This window comes from Myotis yumanensis, unplaced genomic scaffold (genome assembly GCF_028538775.1).
Source record: "Myotis yumanensis isolate MYYU_CA2020_CCGP unplaced genomic scaffold, mMyoYum1.0.hap1 SCAF_8, whole genome shotgun sequence".
NCBI classification, from domain to species: domain Eukaryota; kingdom Metazoa; phylum Chordata; class Mammalia; order Chiroptera; family Vespertilionidae; genus Myotis; species Myotis yumanensis.
Window position 1 is genome coordinate 56,601,249 of NW_027223759.1, and position 24,351 is coordinate 56,625,599.

At 38.1% G+C, this 24,351-nt stretch overlaps 1 long non-coding RNA gene across 1 annotated transcript; it reads left to right on the forward strand.

The window, feature by feature from the left end:
- The first annotated feature begins 3,276 nt into the window (after positions 1-3,276).
- On the forward strand, positions 3,277-21,154 carry LOC139015683 (uncharacterized). The gene is made up of 3 exons (XR_011472478.1): positions 3,277-3,361; positions 20,554-20,590; positions 20,891-21,154. It is a non-coding gene; the product is annotated as an uncharacterized lncRNA (long non-coding RNA).
- The last annotated feature ends 3,197 nt before the right edge of the window (positions 21,155-24,351 follow it).

Here is a 24,351-nt window from a genome sequence, read left to right on the forward strand (position 1 = left end):
AATCAAAAGATGCCTTCAGTCAAATGAAAATAAAAGCACATTTAAATAAAAATCTCCTAGAAATGAGAGAAATTCATAGCAATGCAGGCCTACCTCAGGAAACAACAAAAATTGCAAACAAACTATACTTATACCTAAACAAACAAGCAAACAAACAAAAACTAGAAAAAGAACAATTAAAGCCCCAAGTGAGTAAAAGAAATTAAATAATAAAGATCAGAGCAGAAATAAGTGAAACAGAGTCTAAAAAAAAATCAAAGCTGTTTCTTTGAAAATATAAACAAAACTGATAAATCATCAGACAACTCATTGAAAAAAGAAGGAGTGCTCAAATAAAAAAAAATCAGAAATGAAAAAGGGGAAATGACAATAGACACAACAGAAATATAAGAAAATGCTATGAGAAATTATATAATTTGTAAGAAATGGATGAATTTCTAGAAACATACAATCTTCCAAGACTAACTCAAGAAGAAACACAATCTGAACAGACTAATGACTACTAACAAAATTAAATCAGTAATACAAAATAAATAAACAAAAGTCCTGGACCAGATGGCTTTACAGGTGAATTTTACCAAACATTCAAAGAAGAATTAATACCTATCCTCAAACTTTTCCAAAAAACTGATGAGGAGGAAAGACTCCCAAACTCATTTGATGAGGCCAGCATTACTCTGATACCAAAATCAGACAAAAACACAAAAGAAAGAAAGAAAGAAAGAAAGAAAGAAAGAAAGAAAGAAAGAAAGAAAGAAAGAGGGAGGGAGGGAGGGAGGGAGGGAGGGAGGGAGGGAGGGAGGAAGGGAGGGAGGGAGGGAGGAAGGGAGGAAGGAAGAAAATTATAGGCCAATACTCCTGATGAACACAGATGCAAAAATCCTCAACAAAAAATTAGCAAACAATTCAGCAATACATTAAAAAGATCATACACTGTGAATAAGTAAGAGTTATTTCTGGGATGCAAAGTTGGTACAATATAGACAAATCAATTACCATGATACATCACATAAACAAAATGAAGGATAAAAAATCATATGATCATATCAATAGATGTGGAAACAGCATTTGACAAAATCCAGCACCCATTTATATAAAAACTCTCAGCAAAGTGGGAATAGAGGGAACATACCTCAACATAATAAAAACCATATATGACAAACCCATAACTAACATACTCAATGGTAAAAATATGTTTTATTCAACATAGTCTACTCTCAGCAATTTTCAAATATGCAATACCACCATGCTATACAATATATCCCCATGATTTACTTTATAATTGGAAATTTGTACCTTTTGACTCCTTCATCCATTTCACCCACCCTTCATCCCCCACCTCTGGCAACCAACAATCTCTTTTCGGTATCTGTTAGCTCAGTTGTATGGTTTTTGTTTTATGATTTTTAAACTCTACCTATAATTGAGATCATATATTTCTCTTTCTCTGACTTATTTCACTTAGCATGATCAGTCAAGGTTCATTCATATTGTTGAAATGACAGGAATTCCTTCTTTTTTATGGCTGAATTAGATGTATACACTACAAAAATCCTCAACAAAAAATTAGCAAACAGACGCAAAAATCCTCAGCAGGATACAGTGGGGCCTTGACTTACGAGTTTAATTCGTTCTGTGATGGAGCTCGTAACTCAAATTACTCGTATGTCAAATCAAAAGTGAACGAGTGAGACACGTGATGCTGGGCTGATGTGGCGTTCACTGTGACATTCGCTGCGCCAACCAGCGGTGGGGTATTTGAAGCTGGCTCGTAACCCGAATTCTAGCTCGCAACTCAAAGCAAAAAATTGGCCGAGAGACGGCTTGTATCTCGAAAAACTCGTTAGTCGGGACACTCGTAAGTCAAGGCCCCACTGTATATATAATCTCACAATTCCTTTATTCATTTATTCATGGATAGGATGGGATGTTCCTTAGGTTGTTTCTATATCTTGACTATTGTGAATAGTGCTAAAATGAAAATGGAGGCACATTTCAAGATAGTGTTTTCATTTTCTTTAGATAAAGACCCAGAAGTAAAATTTTGGGTTCATATGGTAATTTAATCTTTAAGTTTTTGAAGTGCTTTCACACTTTCCCATAGTGGCTGTACCAATTTATATCCTAACCAACAGTACACAAGGGTTCTATTTCTCTACATCCTCACCGACACATTTCTTATCTTTTTTAAAATAGCCATTCTAACAGGTGGGAGGTGATATCTCATAATGGTATTGATTTGCATTCCCCAGATAGTGATGTTGAGCACATTTTCATGTACCTATTGGTCATCCATATGTCTTCTTTGGAAAAATGTTTATTCAGATCCTCTGCATATTTTTAATAGGACTGTTTTTTGCTACTTTGTGTATTTTATATATTCAACCCTTATCAGATATATAATATACAAATATTTTCTCCCATTTAGAATGTTGCCTTTTCATTTTGTTGGTGGTTTCTTTATCCATATAGAAGCTTTTTAGTTTAATATAGTCCCACTCATTTATTTTTGCTTTTGTTTTTGATGTTGAATCCAAAAAAGCATAGCCAAGACCAATAACAAGGAGCTTACCCTCTATGAGTTCTTTGATGGTTTCAAGTCTTACATTCAAGTCTTTAACACATTTTGAGTTAATTTTTATGTATGTAATATTTTTGTATGTGCCTGTCCACTTTTCCCCACACCATTTATTAAAGAGACTGTCCTTTCCCCATTGTATATTCTTGGTTCTTTTGTTATAAGTTAATTGACTATATACAAGGGTTATATCTGGGCTATTTTGCCCCAGTGCTTCTATGTGTCTGGCTTTGTGCCAATACCTGTATCTGACATTTCCTCTTAGAAATGTTCTTGAAGAAAATTTGTTCCAAATTCCCTCTTTCCTCATAGCAGAGGGAGTTTGGAAGATGAGCGGGTTGGGCACTGGCAGAGATTGGGCGCTGGCAGTAAGTAATCCTATTGTACATAAAGTTTTTAAGGGAAACGTGCCAAGGGGCTGTGCACAGAGACCATGCCACCAGCTTTGGGGATTTCTTGGTCTCTGATGCCATGTCTGGTAAATAGGCTCCAGAGGGGAAGTTGGCGGCCTCAGAAAAGGGGAGAGGAGTTCATGCCATAGGACAGCGTGTATTGAAGAAGAGTTGCAGCAATGTTGAGCAAAAGTGTTTATATGGAGAAAAATGGCCTTTTGACAGCAGTGGGCTAGGTTCCCAGACAGGCACAGTTGCTTGTCCTGAAGACTCGCTCTGGCCTCTCACTCTCTCTCTCAGCCACATGATGGCCCTGCCTCTCCTCTCTGCCTGTCAAAAATGGGACAAGGACAAAGAAGAGGAGACAAAACTTGCTGTTGTCTTGGTTTCTGTAAGTGGCTTGTCTCTTCTTTGCCATAGAGTAAGTGCATTCATATTTAGATGTTCAGGTTCTTACAAAGATATAATTTTAGGAGGAAAGATTGTTCATTAGCCTGAGCAGCACCTTGGGTTGTGTGAAAAAGTGATCGTATCTATTAAGGAAAAAGATGTGGATATTACTAAAGGCTGAACAATATACACAGTTGACACAATTGCCCCCAAAATTGTGAGTAGGAAGGAATTGTTTTCAATTGGTACCACATTTTCTTTGCCCCTAGACTGATTCAGGTCTCCAGCTGGGCCGCTTTCCCCTTACCTCTAGGCTCAGCCCTGCCAGTCCCAAAGCTCTGGGATCAGTCCAGTTCAAGGGGTATACTTTTAAAATATATACTTCTTTTGGTAATCTTTTACTGATGATCTACCAGGAGGCAACCTGGAACCAGTCTAGGCAGCTTCAAACAACGGGTGCCATTCCGCGTTCAATGAAGACAGCCATGCAAACGTGCGGTGGGCACTCTCAGTGTATCAGGAGTCCTGCGCCAGGGGTTTTCATTGCTGCGAGGTCTGTGTAATTTCTGCAGTCTGGGTGAAGTCCCTGAGCCCTGTATATGTTTCCTGTCATTAAACCTTTCTTGGTCTCCTGTCCCCACACTCCTTCACCTCACCATCACCACCATTATCCGGTTCCTACTTCAGAGCCTTGTCTTAAAAGTTGTAAAAGTTACAAGTGTCTCAATAATCACTAGTATTGTAAGCCATTTAATATGTACCAACACTCTCTGAGGGCTTAACATTTACTGGTCTAATATATCAGCTTAGCCATCTAATGAGGCTATTAGCATCCCCATTTAAAGATGAGGAAATTGAGGTGTGGGGAAATGAGGTCGTTTCCATCCTTGCCTTGTAGTGACAGTTTCTGGAGTTCAGTCCTGAATACAGATTCTGGTGTCTTGGTTAAGACTTGCTGCCGCAATCCCTGTCACTGTGTGCCTAGGGGAATGCTCATTGCAAACAAGAAGCCAGTTTTTACTAAGACAGCGTGTATCTTGTTGTACTTGGGGTCTTTGTTTCCTGGGCCTCAAACGGTTTGTTTCCTCTCTTCTCAAATGTGAGCTATCTGATGACAGGGATCACTTGGAACTTACTTGATACATCATAAATGTTATTTTTTCTCCTTTTAAAGTAGATGTGCTATAAGTGATGCTGGATCTTTGTATAGTGCCTGCCTTGCTTGGCAGCTTCGTATAGTACAGGGCTCTTACTTAAATGCATTAGGTAGGTTGAGGGTAACACAAGAGAGAGTAATGGGGGACCGAGACATATGGGGAAGCATGGGTCCAATCAATGGAGGCAACCATTACCCACTTCCAGCTAATTGCTGCCACACAAGAATGATGACTTGTGTAGCCATTTTCCAGTTATTTAAGTCAGAATACTGAATTGTTATATAAAGATTTGCTAATTTTTAAAAAATCTGTCAAATCAAGAAAATCTCTCAGAGGTCCAAATTGTCTACGTGAGTTCTACATGTTTTTCTTTTGTAAGAAGCTAAATAATAGCTTTTCAAATGACTTGCTTAGCATACAAAGACACAGACACTCATATGAACACTCAGAAAATGGTAGTTTATGAACATGTCCAGAAATAGAACCAAACCAGGTGAAGCAGTCATGAAGCTAGTAGGTAAAGGTAAAGATTGCAAAAGGAGGGACAACAAAGGTGGGGAATAATGGAAACCAATGGGAACAGCTTTGGGATAAAGGCAAAATGTAGAAAATCTAATCACTGGTCCCAATAGCGTTTTTTGTAAATCTGTTCTCAATAAAGTTGCAGTTCATAGGATATAGCTAAAACGTTGTGATACGTTGTCACTGTGGTATTGATGAGACCAGGTGGTGACTAAATCTGTTTTGGATTTCTGGGGAATGTCTTTGCTGCATTGCTTGTTTGAGAACCTGCTGCTTTGTGGAAGAGTTTTCTAGAAATTCCTTTTGCCTGCAGTCACACCCATAAGCATTATTAATTTAGGCCATCAGCAAGCCCCATAACACAAGGCCTGGGAGCATAATTTTTCTCACACAAAGCCCACATGATTTAAAAAATACCATAGGTTCATATGGAATGTGTTAAGTATTTCATGGAAGATGACCCCATCTTTAGTAGGGTCAAAAGAATTTTCTGATTTTATGAATGTGTCTTCAATGTCTGTTATGCAACAGGTGTAGTTGTAAAGCAACTTTCACTGAGAAATAATGGGTAACAAGGAATACAAGCTGTGATGCCTATCTTTCCAGAAATGTACAATTGGCTTGGAAAAAAAATGGAGCCAGCCACAGGGGAATATGTTCAAGGGAGTTGCAAAATAAGAAGGAGGGGAGAGAATCATAAGAAAATAAATATTCTGACTTTTGACTGAGAGTCTCTCTGCCAATTTCTCCTCCCACACCAAGGCTTATTAATTACTTTATATACTCTTGCAATATTTCAAAACAAAGTCAGATTTCTTTCCCTTTTAATTAATTTATTTATTTTAGGTTTAATATGCTTTCTTTTTAAAAAATACTTTATTGTTTAAAGTATTACATATATCTCCTTTTCCCCCTATTCACCTCTCCCTGGCTATCCCCCAACCACCTCCCCTCCACCAGCACATGCCCTCACCCTGCTACTGTCTGTGTCCATGGGTTATGCTTATATGCATGCATACAAGTCCTTTGGTTGCTTTCTTACCCCCTCCCCCTTCCCTCTGAGGTTGTACAGTCTGTTCGATGCTTCTATGTCTCTGGAAAGCTGAGTGGTAGCCTGGCCCACCGCTGAGTATTGCTCTTAGCCCGTCCTGACCAGAAAGACTGGCCAGAACATCTAAAAGTTGCAAATCCTGGCAGCACTTGAACAGAGTCTGGCAGGCACAGCTGATCATACACAGAGCAAAGCCAGTGGACTTGGTTAGCCAGGGACATTGGGGCACGGGTCAGCTTGAATCAAGCCCATTAAAAAAATGCCATTCCAGGCTTAGAGTTGGTTATCCTGCTCTGCCTGGATAGGCAAACTAATTTTTAGACTTACCCATTGTGGAATACAGCCTTCCACCGCCCAACAAGGGGACCTGAGCACAGCACACAGAAAGCTGTTTAGCCTATCAAATGGCCCTACACAGTGGCACTTGAAAAGATAGCAAAGCCTGTTGCTTTCCCCATCAACAGAGCAAAACCAGTGGCCCCATCTGTCCAATGATTTCGGTGTATATTCTTGCCTGATGTGGTTCCTCAGCAACAAATCATGCAGGCTCTGGGGCATATGCCAGGGCAAGGAAGCTAATTCATAGTCCCACCTACTACTGCGTATATTACCTGGTTATAACCAGAAAATCCAAGCAGCCAGGGATTCCATTCTACAGCCTGGTTTGGGCACAAAATCAAGAAAGCAGTTTTATCCAACACTTCCCAGCAGCGCCTGACCCAACCTAAAAGCTCGGGCAGTGACTTTTTCCAATAGCAGACCCTGATAAAGCCCCATATGCCCCCAAGGATGTTATCAGTGGACATGTTCAGAACCAAACTGAGCATGCTGGTTCAGAATTGTCTCTGCTAGATTGAACCTTTAAAGTCTAGAAGAGTAAACTGATTACTCAAATTCACAGATAAACAACACAAGGAATCAAAGATCATAAAAAATCAGGTAAACATGACAGCAAAGAAAACTAATAAAGCTCCAATAAATGGCTTATAAAATGTCAAAGATTTTAGACTAATCATCTTGAAGTTTAGTGAATGACAAGAACAAACAAACAACTAAACAAAATTACTAAAAAATGAATGAACAAAATGAAAAAGTCAAAGAAAAAAAACAAATTCTGGAGCTAAAAATTACAATGACTGAACTGAATAACTCAATAGAGAGCTTCAAAAGAAGACTTGACCATGCATTAGTAAGAATCAGTGACCCAGAAAACAGGACATTTGAAGTTACCCAGTTAGAGAAATAGAAAGGAAAAAAGGAAAACTATGAAGAAAACCTAAAAATGTTATGAGTGATAATCAAAAGAAACAATATCCACAATGTAGAAATCCAGAAAGATAATAGAAAGAAAAAGGGACAGAAGGTATAGTCAAAGCAATAATAACTGAAGACTTCCCAAACCTGGGGAGAAAAATGGACACCCCCAAACCAAGAAACCCAAATACCCAAACAGATTGAGCCTGAGTAGGACTACACTGAGATGCATTGTAATTAAGTTGTCCAAAGTCAAAGACAAATTTTGAAAGCAGCAAGAGAGAAATTCCACAGATGGGAACTCACATAAGAATAACAGAGGAGCCCAGCCAGTGTGGCTCAGTGGTTGAGCATTGACCTAAGAACCAGGAGGTCATGCTTTGATTCCTGGTCAGGGAACATGCCAGGGTTGTGGGATCAGTCTCCAGTAGGGGGTGTGCAGGAAGCAGCTGATCAATGATTCTCTCTCATCATTGATGTTTCTATTTCTCTCTCCCTTCCTCTCTGAAATCATATATTTAAATAAAAACATATCAGAAGATTTATCAACAGAAATGTTTCAGGCCAGAAAAGAATGGGATAATTATATGTATTTAAAAAAACCATCAAACAATAATGGGATATATATATATATATATATATATATATATATATTAAAAAAAAACCCATCAAACAACAATTCTATACCTGACAAAGCTATCCTTTGGATATGAAGGAGAGCTAAAGAGTTTCCCAAACAAACAAAAATCAAGGGAGTTCATTATCATTAGATATGTCTTACAAGGAATGCTAAAGGGTATTCCTTGGTAGAAGTAAAAGAACAATTATAAACATCATAAAAGCATAAGAAGGTTGAATAAAGCTCACTGGTAATGATAAGTATATAGTCAAAGTTTGAGTTTGTAATATGGTAATAATGATGCATAATTCATTTACCACTTTAGTTTAAAATGTGGTAAAAATAACAATGACAACAATAAACTGTTATTACTTATACAATATAAAAATATGTGACATCAATAACCTAAAGTGTGATGGGGAGAAGTAAAAGTGTAAAACTTAGGAATGCTAATAAAGTTAAGGTGTTATCAGTTTAAAATGGTGTGTTTTAATTTAGATATTTTATGTAAGTCTCATGATAAGCAAAGGGAAAAACGTGTATTTATTACACAAAAGAGTATGATAGAGATGTCAAAGCATCCTGATAGCAAAATACATAAAAACACAACAAAAAAGAGGTAGATAAGGAACAAGAAACAATAGAACTACAAACCAACCAGAAACAACTAACAAAATGGCAATAGTAATTCCTTACCTAGAAATAATTATTTTAAATGTAAATAGACTAAATTCTCCAGTCAAAAGACATAAGTGGCTGAGTAATGAAAGAACAAGATCCAACATTATGATACCTACAAGAGATTCACATTAGCCTTAATAGCACACATAGACCAGGAGCAAAGGGATAGAAACATTATTTCAAGAAATTTATATATATTCTACACTAATAAAAGAGAAACATGCAAATTGGTGTCACTCTGCTACACCGACCAGCCAATCAGAGCAACTATGCAAAGTAACCCAACAAAGATGGCAGTTAATTTGCATATGCAGGTTCGAAGTGAAGACTGAAGACTGAAGAGGCTCGGCTTCTCTGCTGTGGCTGGACCAAAGGCCTGGGTCTTGGGTGCTGGAGGAAAACTGGTGCCAGCAGCCAGGGGAAGGAAGGCCTATTGCGTGAATCTTCATGCAACGGGCTTCTAATATAATGCCTTCTAAAGCCTTCAATACTGTGGCGATTCTTCTTGGCATTGACTCCACAAGATGTTGAAAGGTGATGCAAAAAATCTGATACCATGCCTGATGAATAGCACTGTCCAGTTCTATGAGATTTGATGGTTGTGGAACCAGCTGCCTGATGGCTTTTTTAATTTCATCCCACAAATGCTCAATTGGATTGAGATCTGGTGATTGTGGGGGCCACCTAATCAAGGTAAAGTCTCCCTCATGCTCTTGAAACAACTCCTACATAATACAAGCACCGTGGCATGGTGCATTGACTTGTTGGAAGAAGCCATCTCCATTGGGATACGCCATCAACATGATAGAATGAACCTGATCAGCAACGATACTTAGGTATGTTGTGCTATTCAGACGTTGTTCCACACAAATTAAAGGGCCCAAATCATGCCAGGAAAACATGCCCCAAACCATAACACTGCCCCCACCTGCTTGAAGGGTTGTACTCATGCATGTGGGGTGCATGCTTTCATGCTGTTTCCGCCAAATTCTCACTCTGCCACCTGCATGATGCAACTGGAAACGTGATTCATTGTACCACATGACTTTCTTCCAATGTTCAACTGTCCAATCCTTGTGTTCCTGTGCGAATTGGAGACGTTTTATCTTGGTAACTGCAGACAGCAAAGGTGTTTGAACAGGCCTTCAGCTGCTTTGCTGATACTCGCTCCATGACTCCGAGCACCAACAATCATCCCACATTCAAAGGCTGTTAAATTGCATTGTTTATCCATATCTTCAGAAAAAAAAAATCACTTCTATTATCGTGGTAAACAACCTGCTTCCCTCTTTATAATGGTCTGGCCCTCTAGCAACTTTAGCGCGAAATTATAGCTAATTTGCCTACAAACGTCAGGTGGTCATAATAATCTGGCCACTGAGTATATATATATACTGTAAATATTTATGCACAATATCAAAGCAAGTAAATATATAAAGCAAAACCAACAGAGTTAAAAGGATAATTAAACAGCAATACAATAATAGCTGTGGAGTTTAATACTCTATTCTCAACAATGGATAGACAGAATCAATAAGAAGCAGATGATTTAAACAACACTATAGATGAAATGGGCCTAACAGACATGTGCAGAACATTCTATCCCACAACAGCAGAATACATTTTCTCAAGTGCACATGGAACTTTTTCTAGGATAGACCATAGAACAAGTCTTAGCAATTTCAAAAAGTGAAATTGTTCCAAGTATCTTCTCTGACCACAGTGATATGAAAATAGACATCAATAACAGAAAGAAAACTGGAAAATTCACAAACACATGGAAATTAAACAATACCCTCATGAACAACCAATGGATCAAAGAAAAAAAAAATAAAGGGTAAATAAAAATGTACTATTATCTTACAACAAATGAGCATGGACACATAACATAAAAATTATGGTTCTAAGAGGGAAGTTTATAGGAATAAATGCCTACATTAAAAACAAAAATATCTCAACTGTACACCTCAAGGAACTAGATAAAGAACAAAAACAGAGTATACCCTGTAATGTTAGCAGAAGGGAGAAAACAAAGATTAGTACAGAAATAAATGAAGCAGAGAACGAGAAAACTGAAAAAAAATCAATAAACCTGAGTTGGTTCTTTGAAAATATTTTTAAAAATTGACAAATCTTTAGCTAGACTAATCAAGGAAAAAAGAGAGAGGTCCCAAATCACCAGATTATACTAGTAAATGTGAGAGGAAACATTACAGCCAATGCCACAGATATGCACAGAAATATAAGAGGCTGCTATGAACAACTCTATGCCAACAAACTGGGCAACCTTTGAGAAATGGATAAATTCTTAAAACATACAACCTACCAAGACTCAACCAGGAATAAATAAAAAAAGCTGTACAGACTAATTACCAGTAATAAAACTGAATGAGCAATCAAAACTTTTCCAATAAGAAAACCCCAGGACTAGATGTTCTCACTGGCAAATTTTACCAAACATTTAAAGAATTGCACCAGTCCTTTGCAAATTCTCCAAATAAAATATAAAAGGGGGAAACACTCCAATATTTATTTCACAAGGTCAACAATCCTCCAATACCAAAGCCAGAAAAGGACACCACAAGGCAACAAAACTACAGAGCAATATTCCTGACAACTATAGAAGCAAAAATTATCAATAAAATACTAGCAAACAGAATGCAGCAGCACATTAATAGGATCATTTACCACAATGAAGTGAGACTTATCCTTGGGATGCAAGGATGGTGCAACATGCAAAAAACTAACACAATACATTACCTTAATAGAATAAAGAAAACATCTTGATCGTCTCAAGAGATGCAGAAAAATCATTTGACAAAATTTCAAATCCATTCATGATAACAGTTTCTAAATTAGGTATAGAAGAAACATACCTCAACATGATAGTGGTCATATATGACAATCTCACTGTCAGCACCCTGCTTAATGGTGAAAGGTTAAAAGCTTTTCTTCCAAGACTAGAAACAAGACGACTCCAATTCAACATGGTCCTGGAAGTCATAGCCTTCCAGTACTGAAAGGTTTCAGATACTGAAAAACAAGATCAGGTTTAGTTGCACTGTAGGAGAGTGGATTACTACCTCATTCACTTATTTCTTCTCCAAATCTTTATGAAGAACCTAATGGCCAGGCACTGCAGTCAATCACAATATAGAGGAAAGAGTCATGCTCTTGACATGCTCACAGTCTAATTAATTGAGGAGAAAGCCATGTGTTTGTCTAACAAATGATCACAAGTTTAGGGTTTAAAACAACACAAATCTGTTAACTTACAGATCTGGAGGTCAGAAGTCTGAAACAGGTTTCACTGGGCCAAAATCAAGGTGCTGGCAGGATCATAGGGGAGAATTGCTGTTTTTCCATCTTTCAGTGTTTAGAGACCACATTCCTAAGTTTGTGCTCCTGCATTGCTCTGACCCCTGCTCCCGTGTTCACATCTCTGACTCTCCTGCCTTCCTTTTTCTCTTTCAAGAAACTTGTGCTTCTCCTGGGCACACCTGTGTACTCTCTCCGTCTCAAAATCCTTAATTAACTTAATCTGTAAAGTTCTTTTTTTATATATAAGGCTACATATTCACAGGTTTGGGGGATTAGGACAAGGTCATGGAGAAGCGTCACTATTCTTTCTATCACAGCATGTAATTAAATGACGATCATAAGATTGAAGAGGAAGGTTGGAACCAAGATGAGAGCATCTCTCTACCTTGCCTTATTTTTGGTAGTTAACCAAGAGTAAGTATACTGTCACAACTCTGCAAAGGGCCGTTTGTTTTCATGTTTTAAGTCAGACTAATTCTGGAATATTTTTATGTCTTAAGTGAAAAAAAATCTATGTAGAATTTTTCAAATTATCACTGCAAAGGAACAAGATAGTTATTTGTTTTTGTGGCATGGGAAATAGCAAATCTCTTCTGGGCATTTGTCTTTCTCCTAAGTGTAAATTGACAGAAGAGCATAGAGCAGCACTTTGCAAACTTTAATATGCATGCCAAATCTGGTTAAAATAAAGATTCTGATTTATTAGATCATAGGTACAATCTGAAATTCTGATTTCTAATCTGCTCTCTGGTGATGTGGTGCTTAGCTGAGGGTTACCCATTGAATAGCAAGGACCATGATTTTTGTCAAAAATCCTCCTGGCATGCACAAAAGAACAGATGGAGTGTGTAACTTAGGGGAGAAACAAGTCATTAGCTCATGAAGAATGTAATAAGGTGTGTGTGCGTGTGTGTGTGTGTGTGTGTGTGTGTGTGTGTGTAGATGAAATAGTTTATTAACTAGTTCATTCAGAAGAAGAAAGAGCTTAATGTTTGTGTATTTTCTTGGAACCAAGGATCCAGAAATGGAAGAAAGACTGCCCGTGAACTTCTCTGGTCTTCGCTGGAAAATTGGGGGCCTTTATTCTTCTAGGGACTATTAGAGGTAAACTTATCCACATTGCCAAGGAGCCAGTGATGTATCAGACCTAGCAGGAACAAGTGATTAGAAAGTTATCACCAATTTTGTGAGCTGGTTATTAAATCATTAGGCGCTTGATATCATCTGTGGTTGGAGTATTTATACCGTGGAGATTGATAAATGCTACAAACAGGGCTGGCTTGCTTTCTTGCTTTCCCCTAGGGAGCCAGTTTGCCAGCCACAAACCCACTGTTTCTTTTAATTTGTTCATTTCAGCAACTGACAGGTGGTATTCTGGGCCCAGACTCAGCCTTTGCACACTGTCAATGGCTCCCACTGTGTAAATGCAACTCTATGTGTACAAGTAGCTTCACATGGCATCCTCTGAACACAAACTTCTCTTGGTTTCCTAGATCTGAGTTGTTATTTTGGGCTACGAGTTTCTTGGAAATAATTTAATGTACCCTACAAAGAATAACATACTTCACTTGAATTTTTAGACTGTGAGATGCTCCAAGGACATCTTTGAACAAGCCATTTATCAACACATCACTCCTTCAAGAAAGAAGGTTGGGCCAGTCATGATATTTATTCTGTCATTAGTGGTCTAATTTGAAGAGGGACAGCTGAGAGGAAGCATGCAAAGGTCAAGCCTGGTCGGTGTGAGTGGGAAAAGAGGGGCAAGCAGATAAGAAAATTATGCTACACATGTGGTGCTTCAGTGTGTGTGTGTGTGTGTGTGTGTGTAGGAGGGATTGTGAATAGGGATTAATTGGGTGGAGGGGTAAAAGAAAAGAAAACAAATGTGATAGTTTGAAAAACTGCCCAATATTAGTTGGTTAAGCCTTAATGTTTGTGTACTAATTATTAAATAATTATTCTGGCACTACGCAGTTCACAAAGTGATTTCATATAAATTATTTAATTTGATTCTTTCTTATCATATTTACAATTGGAGATGGTAGCAGTATCTTCATATTTACTGATGAAGGAAGTGGGCTTCATAATGTTTAAATGACTTCCCCTAGGGCCTAGGCGAAGTGATGGCGAACCTATGATATGCGTGTCAGAGGTGACACACGAACTCATTTTTTTGGTTGATTTTTCTTTGTTAAATGGCATTTAAATATATAAAATAAATATCAAAAATATAAATCTTTGTTTTACTATGGTTGCAAATATCAAAAAATTTCTATATGTGACATGGCACCAGAGTTAAGTCAGGGTTTTTCAAAATGCTGACACGCCCAGCTCAAAAGGTTCGCCATTACTGGGTCACAGAGCTGCTATGAGGCCAGGAAAGGTTTAGATAAAGGGAAGGCAAGCCAAATATGGTGCACTGAAGACATATTGGAACACATTCATTCCTAATAGGATACCCAGGTGTGGTAGCATTTGCTCTACAATAGTAATTGATCAGTTATGAGGGTGTTTTGTTTTGTTGTGTTCCTGAAGGTAAATTTAATAAGGGCTGACTCTTACTTCTTGGAGTTAAAGGTCAAAGAGGAAGGGCATCACATCTGGCTGGCTCAAGCGCTGTTGGGTACTTCCCAATGGAGTGGAGACAAGGTGTAGTGTTCCTCCAAAGTCAACTTCCAGAGGTCGGATGGAGGCCTGTGCTGGCCCCAACCTCCTGCTGACCCATACTTTCTCAAAGTTTTCTTGGGAAATGAGATTGTGACAGATAAGATTCCACCAGCCTTAGAAGTTGTTTGGAAAAAAGGGAAATGTCAAGAGAAACTGTGTATCTGTTGGCCACAGGGGGTAGGGGTAGGGGGCTGAGGGGCTGTTTCTTAATGCCAGTGCTATTAGGTAGAAGTAACAGAGATGGGCCGGACCAGAGCCTCCCCTCCTGGCTGTTGGCTTGCCCAAGCCACTGACGTTTCTGTAGCTTTTGTGTCATTCTGAAGGAGCACCATGAGACCTCCTCCCTTGTTTCTAGGGACTTCCTCCTTAACTATATGTCCAAATAGACTGACTGATGCTCCTAACTTAGTTAATAAGTCTCTTCCTAGTAAAGCAACAAGACATTCTGGGACCTATAGGAGAGACTGGGTGAGTGACTGGGAACCTACTTCACAAGTAAAAGGCTCCAGAAATAATTTTGCCTTTCCTCTTCCTGATCGCAACCCCTGCCAGACAGGGTGCCCATTTTAGTGGTCAATACAGAGTAACTGACTCCAATGTCCAGCAGAAATTCTACCGATTCTCTCAATTTCTAAAGTAACTGGAGGCTCCTCAGGGAAGACAACGATCTTTCCCCCAGAGCCTTTCTGGTGTCCCTTGGCCCCATCAATTTTCATCTTCAGGGCACATTTGGAGACTGGTGTTGCCTCCCATCTTTCATCTTTGGAGGCCATTGGGGCATTCCCTCTTCCATTGCCCTTGCTGGTTGATGTATGACATTGGTCCTGCCCTAGCTTAAGGGCCTGTGGACCTTTGGGGGCTGGTCACTCACCTGATGCATCTTCTCTTTTCCAGGATTACCCAGTCCTGAAGGAAGGGTTACCACGAACAAGGTGCCTGCTTCTTCATCTTCATATCTTTTTTCTTTTCTTCTGCCGCATCTCTATTATTGAACATTGAAAAGATGGTTTCTATCATCTTGGAAGGGTTTCTTTTCAGCCCTATTGCCAATTTTTGGAGTTCCTTCCTGCTGTTTGTGCTCTAAGTAATGAAATAGGTACTTAGCACTCCTTTCCTTCCTTCTCCCTCCTCCAGGAGGTATGTTTTTGAAGGCATTCTCTTAATTGCTGCATTAAGGCAGAGCGGGGAGGGTTCTCTCTGGACCTTGTTGGACTTCCCTAACCTTGTTCTGGAACTCAAATCATTTAATAGTCAAAATATATTTTCTAAGAGTTCTTCATCTCTTCTTTCTTTTTGTTCTGTGATCCTTTCTACATGGAGGACACAGTTACCTTTAAGCCTGTTTAATAATGAGGGAACTAAGTTGAGTTATGGCAGAATTATGTTAGAGTTTTCTTCCAACCCTGCCTCTTCCTAAAATTCATGCTGCCTCTCTACCACATGTTGACTCTTTGGGGCTTGTCATTTGTCTCCACATAGGAACATTGAGGACACTGTTTGCTTTAAGAGGCTTCTTATGGAGTGGAAGAGTGAATTGTGTCCCTGTAATTATAAATCCAGCCCCAGAAAAACATTTTAGGGAAGAACAGTTTTCCAAAGGAAGCATGTTAGCTTCTATTCAAGTCTTCTTTAAGTTTCCTAACTGATTTCTGAGAATTGCAGGATCACTGCAAGAGATGTTACTCAATCCAAGCCACAAAGTCCATGGATGAGGAACTGAAGCCCAGAGAAACTGGGTAAATTGTCTAAGGTTATAAATCTAGTTAAACTCTGAACCAGGAATAAGATCCTGACTTGATTCCTAGTCTAGTGTGTTACTAGGAACACGTAGGTACCTAGGATGTTCATCAGTTACCTAAGTTGATGAGGTAGGCATGACTACATTAATGCAAATCAGCACTCCCACCACTGAATTTAGCACTGAATTTCAAGGTTCCACATCACAGCGTGGGGTGTTCAATTATCTCTATTTTTAAGTATTCAAGAGTCAGATTGCGTTCCAGACCAATCTGGGCTTGGTGAAAGCAGGGTATCAGCATCCCAAATCCTTCATTTCAAATTCAAAGTAAATTCACTCTAGTTTCCCTCAAGGTGGCTCTTTGCTTTAGCTAGAGCTTCTCCCTCACAGCTTAAACTACTGCAGGAGGCTACTATGTACAAAACCATTACTGTTGTCTTCAAGGCCAAGTGTGCCAGAACCAACTGCCTGAGGAGGAAGATACGTTTAACTAGAAGGTTCTTATTTCAAATGGAGGAACAATTTGAGGCCTTTGGTGGGTGGCTTTTCTTTGAGAAGGAGCTATGGGAGCCCACGTGGCACTGGATCAGGCATATCTAGAGGATGTCAATAAAAGGCCTAGGTGTTTTTTGATGCTGGGAAAGCATAGTCTAGAGCCAGACTGTGGAATCTTGTCCGGGTATCTCTAGTTTCCAGCTATGTGGCCTTGGTTTAGAAGCTAAATATCTCTCTGCCTTGGTTTCTATGATGTCAAGTGGAGATAATAAATAATGTCTACCTCAGAGGGTTGTTATGAGTTTTAAATGAATTAAAACATGTACGGTGCTTTGGACCATTCCTGGCACATAAGACATATCAGTGACTGTTTTTGTTACTGTAGTTATCGATAGGATTCCTTCTCCTTTCCTTTCAGAATGATTTCTGTGAAAGGTGGGTGACCTCTGGAGAGAATTTCCCCCACGTGGACCTGCATGGCAGCCGATGCCACATGGAACACTCTGAGGGTCATATACTCTTTCGTGTATTGGCAGAATCTTTGTTGGGCTTGAACTTTAGTTTGACTTCTGCCTCTGCCTATTCCTGCTTCTTCCTTCTCCCTCCTGCAGAGGTTGATCTCTGATAAGTACTCCGCATGTAAACTCCACCTCAGCATCTAGAGAACCCACCCTATGAAAATTGACTTCCAAAGGAAGTTAGTAACATGTAGTAGAAAGAGTTTGGGAGCCATTGACAAATATAAACATTTGGAAAAGCATTTGATCTCTCAGGGTCTCAGTTTCCATAACAATAAAACAAGGGCAATTATCTTTAATGAGCAAGGTTGTTGTGTGGAGTAAGGGAAATAGTAAAATGCTAACCCCATAGCAATGATCCTTGTAAGAGGTCATTTGAGGTTCTCTCTATGTTATCTTCTTGTTTCCTTCCATTTCTTTTTCTTCTTCATCTTCCTAAGTTGGGTTTAATGGTCTTCTCTTTCATTTCACATGTTCCTTTCCCTCTTCCTTTTCTGTCTCTCCATTTGTCACCCCTTTTTAATTTTAATTTAGTCCTTTAATCAAAGTTGTTAAAGTATAACTTATATGTAATTAAGTGGATGCACTTTAACTGTGCAGGAGATGGGTTCTGAAAAATGTATGCACATGTGGCTCCATCACTACAATCAAGATATAGGACATTTTCATCACCATAAAAGATAGCCTTGTATTTCTTCCCAGTGAATCCTCACCCTGCGCTCCTAGCATAGGTAGCCATTGGTCTGCTTTCTGTATCACCGTAGATTGGATTGTGTGTGTTTTTCTAGAATTTCATATGAATGTAATCCTATAGTATGTACTCTTCTGGATCTGGCTTCTTCTCTCTCAATGTAATATTTCTGAGATCATCTATGTCGTGTGCAGTACTTTTATTGCTATGCAGTAGTCTATGTATGAATGTATTACAATTTGTTTCTCTACTTACCAGGTGTCGGACATTGGTTGTTTCTAAATGTCAGCTATTGTGATAAGTCTGCTATGAACATTTATGTACAAGTCTGTGTATGGATATATGCCTTCATTTATTCTGCAGAAGAACCGCTGAGTCAGATGTTAAGTACATATTTAGGTTTATAAGATAATGCCAATATCATGTTGTATTCCACCTAACTAGTATGCAAGTTTCAGTTGTCCCACATTTTTGGAACACTGGGCATTGCCAGTATTTTGTTTTAGCTATCCTAGAAGGTGTGAAGAAAAAGTCTCATTGTGATTTAATTTGCATTTTCCCAATGACTAACTTGTTAAGCATCGTTTTATGCTTTAATGGCCTTTTGCATTTTTTTTTGTAGAATTGTTAAAATATTTTGCCCATTTTTAAAAACATAATTCATATTTTATTTATGTTGAAATAAACTATATAAAATTGACTTTCTTCACCAAAAATACAGCACTATTTTCTGTATTATTCCTAAACAACCACAAAACACATTTTTGTACATTTTTTAGGTTTTGCTTATAAATCAAGATGAGACAGTAGATATGGTCATGAAAAAAGACAGAATAAAACAGACGAATCAGTTGTCAGTATCCATGGTCTTGACCATGAAAGAGAAGTGTTTGACATGTACCTGCTAAAAAGCTTATGAAGACATAGTTCAACAAAGCAATCTCAGCAGCAACAACCAATCTTGGAACAACAATGCCAGGATCTTCCACTTGATCTTTGACTGTAACTTGTTCCTTTAAGATCATTGAATAAAGTCAAACTCTACATTGAGAACCTTGCTTGGCAAGCTCACATGTTTCTTTTTCTGTCAGGTAATTCCCTTAACAGTCCATTACAGATTTTTAATATCATACCCCAAACTCCTGCTATTCAAAGGTTAGCTGTGAGCTTCATTGTAAGATTTTACAAAATGTATTCCTTCCTCCCACACCTGCTCAAAATGGATTTCTTCAAAGACTGATAACTCAATACCCAACAACTGGATCTGCAGTGATAATAAATGTTATGTCTAAAATAACTTAACTAAAAACAATTCAAAGTTTCATTAGCAGAGATCTCGCAGAGGTGTAACATTGTTTTGGCCATTTTTAATTGCGTTGCTTGTTTTCCTGTTACTGAATTTTATGTTTGGTGTGTATTTTGGATGTAAGCTTTTTTCGTAGATACATGCATTATGAATATTATCTCCTAATTTGTATCTTGCCATGCATTTTCTTTGATTTTTCAAAGAGAAGTTTCAAATTTTGATGAAGGCAAATCTATTATGATTATTGTTATTATTATTTATGATGCGGTTTGGGTCCTACCTAAGAAAGTTTTGCCAACTCCAAGGTTGCAAAGATTTTCTCATATATTTTGTTTCACATTTAGGATTATAGTCCATGTCAAGTTAATTCTTTCACATGATGTAAGATACAAGTCTCATTTTCTCCATATAGATACCCAATTCTAGTACCATCTGTTAGAAAGTCTTTCTTTCCCCATTGAATTACTTTGGCATCTTTGTCAAAGATTGTATGACCATATATATGTGCTCTATGTCTGTTCTATTGTTTATATGTTATGCCAATAACATACTCTCTTAATTATTATGACTGTATAATAATTTTTAAAATCAGGTGTGTGTAAGACCTCAGACTTTTTTCTTTGTCCAATATAATCTTTTGGCTACTTTAAATCCGTTGTATTTCTATATGGATTTTAGAATCTGCTTGCCAATTTCTACAAAAATGCCTGCTGTGATTTTCATTGGGATTACATTGAATCTATTTAGAAAAAATTAGCATCTTAAAAATATTGTTTTCCTATCCAAGCATGACATATCTCTTTATTTATTTAGACCTTATTAATTTCCTTAGTGATATAATTTAGTTTTTAGTGTAGCTATATAAGTGACATATAACTCATGAAAGATTTGTTCCTAAATGTTTTATATGTTCCTAAATGTTTTAAATGGTTTAATTTTTGTTAGAATTTCACCTCCTAATGGCTGATTGCTAAAATGTTTAAATACAATTATTTTTGTGTATTATTATTGTTTCCGGAGACCTTGCTAAATTCACTTATTGCTCCCAGGAGATTTTTTTATGTGGATTTTTCAGTATGTGTACATAGACAATGATTCATCTACAAACAAAGACAATTTTACTTTTCATTTTCTAATATGTATACTTTTATTTGTTTTTCTTGCCTATTGCAGTGACTATGACCTCTAGTACAACAATTAAAGAAAACTGGTAAGGTGCTACTATCTTGTTCCCAATCTTAGAGAAAAAGCATTTAGTATCTTACTGTTAAGTTAGCTGTATGTTGTTCGGAAATGCCTTTTATTTGGCTGAAAAAGTACCTCTCTATTGCTGAATTTTTATTGTGATAAATATTAACATTTGTCAAATGTTTGTTTTTACGTCCATTAATATGATCATATGTTTTTTCTCTTATTCTGTTAAAACAATGATCTGTATCTATTGATATTTAAAATGTTATGCATTTCTGAAATGAATTTGTTATATAATGTCATTTGGTCTTCTCCCGAGCTGAAAAGGGGAACTTGCAGACTGTTTCTTCAACAGAGTTGGAACCAGCCATCCTGATTTTAACCCCACCTTCACACCATCTCTGGAAATACCTAGCACCATTAATTCCTGAGTCATTGGGGGTTCTGCAGAGTGAAATGAATCCCTTCTCATCTCTCTTCACTGCAAATTTAGGATTTTGCTTCTTGGTCCTACTACGTTGTCCATCTTTTTCAAGCTTCTGAAACATTTTGACTGCAATCTTTTCTGCTGTTCTCTTTGTGGTATTCTTTTCCAAATATCTTTCTCAAGGAAGATAAATGTACACTTGAAGGTCTGTTCTTCCCCCAACTCTAATAAATAGAGATGCTGACCAAATTGAGTCTAGGGGTAATTCTACTATTCTTTGTGTCTTGGAAAATTTAGGTTTCCTCAATGTGTTTGTTGCATAATAGAATTTGTATTGTCTCTTAATATATTACACCTTGGGGACCCAGCTCCTATCATGACCATTAACAAATCGGGACTCATGATGATACTGAAGTCCAATCTATAAGACCTTGGTAGCCTGAGTTGAAGAATCAAATATTCTGAATCCCATGTCAGGAGGAAAAGCATATTCATGGATAGAGGAATGCAAATGTTTCAAAGTCCAGGCAAAAAAACCCAAGGCATTGAAACTTGCAAGAGATGAAAGGGCAGGGAAAAGGTGAAGATTCCAGAACAAATAAAACCTTTATAACCAGATTCAGGTTTTTTGTTTGTTTGTGGCTCAGGCATATGTAAAACAATGAGAGAGAGAAGTAGTGATTGGGAAAACATGACTTGGAAGGTAGATGGATGTAAATCTCCAGCATTAGAAATACTACTTAGGCTTCCCCTGGCTATTTAGTAGTGAGACATGTGTTGAGAAGGTTTCAGATGCCTCGGAGAAGGATGCTGTAATTAGCTCAGAAGATCATCCAGGAGCTTGAGCATCGTAGCAGATGTACAGCCCAATGATTCCCTGAAGGGCGTTTGACAGAATGCTCTAAGGAAATATTCAGAACTCAAAGCTAAACACAAATATTTCGATTGCTTCATGGAACAGGAAACCAGAATTATAAAATGCTCTAATCTGTCAAGTACTGTAGGAAATAAAATGAGAAGCACATTAGTAGATTCCTCAAGTATTTTGGTTGAGGTGGGACTTGGGGGAAGCCATGAAGAAATACATTAAAAGGGTTATGTCAGTGAGTTCAAAAATCACTTGTGAGTTTTTTAGAGAGAATTTGTGCTTGGTAACCAAACAAATACAAGAACTATTAAAGCAGATTGCACTTTAGCAATCAGCCATTGCCTAATCCTTAATATATTTGTCAGTTTCAGTTGCCACTTAATCAACTCAAGGATGCTACTTTATCCTATACAATAAAATCCTAATATGCTAAGTGTTTGGTCGTCCAGTCATCCAGTCAACTAATCAAAGGGTATATGCTAAGGCCACTCAACCGCTTGCTATGACGTACACTGACCACTAGGGCGCAGATGCTCCAACAGGTAGTTTAGCTTGCTGCTGGGGTCCAGCCAATCTGGACTGAGTGAGATGGGCTGGACACACCCTGGAGCCCTCCCTTGGTCCTTCCCCAGCTGGCCAACCTCCCATGTCCCTCCCAGGCCCCGATCGTGCACCAGTGGGGTTCCTTGGCTTGGCCTGCGCCCTCTCATAATCCAGGACCCCTCGGGGGATGTTGGAGAGCTGATTTCAGCCTGATCCCGCAGGCCAGGCCAAGGGACTCCACTGGTGCACAAATTTGTGCACTGGCCCTCTAATATATGAAATAACACAAAGTTTCCAAGCACCTCTTAAAGTATTTTCCTTCCTTCAGCAATCAAGTATCTATTGAGTTCCTACTATATGCCAAGTGTGCGAGGCTCTGGAAAACAAGGTGATTATGACACATTTTCTCCCTATGTGGAGCTGGAAATATTTCAGTGTAATAAATGCTAACATAACTCATGGCCACCGAACTACAAGAACAGAGAGGAAGGAGAGATTCACCCTGCCTTGAGAAAACTTCATTGAGAAGGTTACATTTGAGACCGGCTTATAAGGGTTGAGTAAATGCTGTTGACTCCATATTTTCCCTGATTCACCAGTGGTCTTTAAATTATTTTTCTTTTAATTTTGAGATTTTTATAGATAAGGTACAGCAAGAAGCCAAGCCAAGGAAGAATGGGATAAAAAGAGAATTTGCCTAGTTTAACAGTGTTGAACATCAAAGTAAAAGTTATGAAACTTTGAGTAAATGAAATAATCTAATTATTTATTATGTGGTGACAGCTCCTCTTTTCTTTCTTTTTTTAATTACTGAAGAAAGAACACAGATGAAATCTCTCCTCTTAACTTGTTTAACTGTACAATACAGCATTGTTAACTATAGGCACAATGTTGTACAGCAGATTTCAAGAACTTACTCGTTTGCATAATTAAAACTTTATACACTTTGTACAATAATTCCTTATTTTCTTCTCCCCAAGACCCCGGCAGCTATCATTCTACCCTCTGTTTCTATGAGTTTAACTATTTTATGTACTTCATATAAGTGGAATTATGAAATAACTGTCCTTCTGTGACTGACATGTCACTTAGCATAATGTCGTTCAGGTTTACCCATGTTGTTGCATATGGCAGGATTGCATTCTCTTTAAAGGCTGAATTGTATTCTATTGTATGTATTTTCTTTATCCAGTCATCCATCGATGAACGTTCACATTGTTCCCAGAGCTTGGCTATTGTGAACAAAGGTGCAATGAATACTGGAGTGTAGCTATCCTTATGTCAGGACTGATCTTTACAAAGTGGTAGGTCTCTCTCAGTCAGGACCGAGATGTTGGAATCTTAGAATATTCTCCATCATTTGATTGCATTGAAATTAATCAAATCACTTGCAAAGCCAGGCTCCACTCCTTTTGAATGGCACTGCCATAGCATCTGAAATTTGAACCTGAGTAGAAACCGTAACATAGAATAAGAGAACAAACATCAAACACAGTTTCTCTTAGAAGATGATTTGCCATCACTAAGTTTGGATAATATGCTATGTCTTCCCTCTTGGGATTCCCTTTGCACATAAGTGTATTAAAGGTACTGAGAAGTCCTGTGTTAAGAAACCTATTAACCACATGTTACCAAAAGGAACTTAACCCTGGACTGTGTTCATTTTTTAAACTGCCATTTCCAACTTAACATTTAGAAAATTGAACTCATTACTTCCTTCCCTAAGTTTTCCAATATGATAAAATTACTTTCTCAGTCTCATTTTCATTCCTTATATAAAATCTCTTACAAAATTGCTACTGATTCTTCAAAATTCCTCAAAATGTTCTGTGTCCTCATCCAGTCCCTCTATTTACCATAGAAGCTTTAGAGGACTTGAAGGAAAAGATTGCAATAAATTAATTTTGGTTCTCCCTTGAACCTTAGAAAGATGCTTTACTTG